The sequence below is a fragment of the Micropterus dolomieu genome, linkage group LG08 (genome assembly GCF_021292245.1).
Source record: "Micropterus dolomieu isolate WLL.071019.BEF.003 ecotype Adirondacks linkage group LG08, ASM2129224v1, whole genome shotgun sequence".
NCBI lineage: Eukaryota > Metazoa > Chordata > Actinopteri > Centrarchiformes > Centrarchidae > Micropterus > Micropterus dolomieu.
In genome coordinates, this window is record NC_060157.1 from 23,761,930 (window position 1) to 23,765,263 (window position 3,334).

Here is a 3,334-nt window from a genome sequence, read left to right on the forward strand (position 1 = left end):
CGGGTAGAAACTGCGTATTGAGGGTTAAGACATGGTTTTAGGGTTCAGGTAAGAACCGGGCAAAGGTTAGGGTTCGGGTAAAGGTTAAGGTTAGACATGGTTAAGGGGCTAGGGAATGCATTATGTCAATGAGATGTCACCATGGGCATAGAGAAACAAATTGCACAATGGATCATTTTTGAAAGTCATTCCACTTGAGAAAGGTGAAATTAATTGAAATACTGGCATGGGGGAAAAAAAGATTGAGTGGCACATGTAGTTACAAAGAAATGAGAGAGAATGGAAAAAAACCCTTTTATTTCCACAGGTTTTTTTTATTGCCCTTTTAATCTCAATATCCACAATAATAAATCTTCATCAAATTTAAAAATAAATGAAAGTCCAACTCCAGGATTATACACAGCTGAATAAATAAAAAGGAAAGTCCAGTTTAGGTCATTAAAAGTAAAGAATGTCCTCTACAGAAATATTATACACAAAAGATTCAAGTACAAATGTCAAACAGTTTTGACTTCCAAGGGGGTAGAAGGTTACGGGTCATCTCTCCCGTAACTTTCTACCCCCTCTACTTGCAGAAACAGAGATAAACATGGGCGAAGTGAAAGAAAAGAACTAGGCAAATAATGTTCAATATGTTCAAAAGTTCAAACCCAAAATGTAGTATTTAAAAAACATTTACACACTGATCTAATGAGATCCCCAAGTAGTTTAATTTGTTTACAATAAATATAGAAACAAAAGATTCAACAAAACAGATTCTATGGAATAGGAAAATACAAGAATTAACTGTCCACGCAGCACTGACTCTTCAGTAGTGTATCTGTCTCAGAAGCAGCATGAGGTTTCTGATGCGTTCGACACGGCAGCAAGGCGACTGGTGTAGCGGCAGCTCAAAGAAAGAGAAGGTGAAGCTCCGAGAGAAGCTCAGGTTGGTGACAGGACGCAGTGGTGGGAGACGGGGAGGACGAGGCACCCGACGCTGAGGTAACACCCTTCGCCTCTCTCGTAACCTTGTACCCCCTCTTCCTGCAGAAACAGAGATAGACATGGGCGAAGTGAAAGAAAAGAATATGGTTGTCACACTGCTCCAGAAAGCTAGTTAAGTGAACCTCGAGTTACTATTTGTTTTTGCCAGACTTCATGATTAGAAAATCTTAAATCTTTTTCTTCAATGAAATCCCTTATGAAAAAAAAATCACTTTTTTATTGCCTATTTGGCAAAGGGCTGTTGCCTCACTCAGACATGAACAACAAGCCTATTTTCTCTGTCCTTTGGAACAGCCACTATTGCTATTTATGTGAAGGAATTGGGTCGGGTTCTCTGCATGCGTGCTCCCAAGCCTCTCGCGAACTACAGCGAGAACAACAACAACACCGCAGCTAATGAAATGCACTCCACTAATACCATCAATGACTGGCTCCCAACACAACACAGACTCCAACATAAACTCCACATATGGATAAAAAAACAAAGTTTTTTGTGCTGAAGACCGTCGGGCCAAATAAGAATCAAATCAATGTTGGGTAAAAAAGTCAACATCTGAAAGGCTTGAGTCACGGAGAGACCTCTGCTTTATTTTGAAACTGACAAAACCGACCCAGAGTTGGCTTTTATTCTATTGGACAGGTAAACTAAGATATTGTGAAGTTAGATATAGTTAATTTGACGACTAACGCTGACCAGTTGCTAACGTTAACGCGACGTGACCCATATTACTATCCTGTGTACCACCGGTATTATCAAAGTGTTGATTTAGCCTGCAAGAAATGATGTGACAGTAAAAAGCAAATGTGGAGAAATTAGTTTTTACTGGCCTATAACTTAGTGACACAAAGCAGGGGCAGCCAGCTATCGTTAGCATGGATCTGCCACTGTTTGCTTCTTAATGTTCAATTTTGATTTATTGTTGTCTTAGCGATACTCAGGTACACAGCGTCTTCACCAGTCTCAAAGAAAGAAAGACCCGTCTCGTTGTAACTTACGTGACCCACATAATATACATAACGCTGCAGGACAAAACCACAGTGGAAGACTCATAGTAATGTTACTTACTGCGGTCTAACTGCTACAAAAGTGTGGCAACAATCTCATTAGTAATATTCAGTCTAGCTCACTAACCGTAGCGTTATCATATAACGAGCATGGATTACTTCAACCTCAGGTTGATAAAAATATTACTGTAACGTTGTGGGACTGGGAGTTTACCTGAGTTTCCAGCATGTTATGTGGAGCTGTCTCCCGGTGAGTGGGATTTAGCACTTTCTGGAGTTCAAGCATGCATACTTAATGCGTACTGCTAGTACCGCTAGTAAACCAGTGCTTTTTCCTGAAATGTTTTGTCTGCAACAAATCAAGCTAAATTAACTAGTGCTAATGAACTAATGGGAAAGTGCAGTTAAAAGTTATTGTATTGCACAAGGTAATACTAGGTCTGTCAGTGAACATTTGAGCACTCATTTAACATTAATTATTAAAATGCCACTGAAAACTACATATTGCCCCTTTAAGTGCTAGATAAAACTACTTTAGCTGCAGGCAGGACTTAAAAGACCTACACCCATCGCCAACCCACCCAGGTGTTTTCACTTGCCTGATTAGACCTACTCTCAGGATGGATTCAACACTTCAACCGTTAGTCTTTGTTATTTACACCAGTGCTTTTTCCTGATATGTCTTCTCTGCAACAAATCAAGCTAAACTAGTGCTAATGAACTAATGGGAAAGTGCAGTTAAAAGTTATTGTGTTGCACATGGTAATACTGGGTCAGTGAACATTTGAGCACTCATTTAACATTAATTATTAAAATGTTTTAACACTATCTACCTAAGATTACTTAGCTATAGTTAACAGCTAGCTAGATATGATTGTTAGCTAGGTAATGGTTACCTTTATGTTAGAGTGCAGCATGTGTTATTCTGTAGGACAAGGTGACATTAGTTTTACTTCAGAGTAAAAACCTTTAGTTATGTTACATGGTTAGACATGAACATGACTCGCCCTTGTTCCAGACATACCTACACTGTCCTGAGGGACTGCAACAGGGGAAGAAGATGGAACCTCAAAGTTAAAACTGGAAACTTCTTCGTCTTTGTTATGTCTCCCACGATAAGGGGTGGACGGCGTGGGCTGAGGAGCAGGAGGGGGGGGAGGTGGGGGTATTGAGGTAAAGGAGGATTCGGAGAGACCCAGGCCTCCCCAAGGCGCCATGGTGGTGTCTGAGAGGAGGATGGAAGAAGGCCCAGGATGAGGGTGAGAGGAGGAGGGTGATGAAGTTTGCTGCTGGCTGCGTTTTCGGTGATTAGCCTGATGGGAGCGCTGGAGAGCTGAAGAAA

The 3,334-nt window shown here is 40.8% G+C and overlaps 1 long non-coding RNA gene across 1 annotated transcript; it reads right to left on the reverse strand.

Moving 5' to 3' along the window:
• Positions 1 to 691: 691 nt before the first annotated feature.
• LOC123975695 lies at positions 692 to 2,543 on the reverse strand. Its single transcript, XR_006826144.1, has 2 exons — positions 2,207 to 2,543; positions 692 to 1,026 (listed from the first exon to the last, which is right to left on the reverse strand). It is a non-coding gene; the product is annotated as an uncharacterized LOC123975695 (long non-coding RNA).
• Between the last annotated feature and the right edge of the window lie 791 nt (positions 2,544 to 3,334).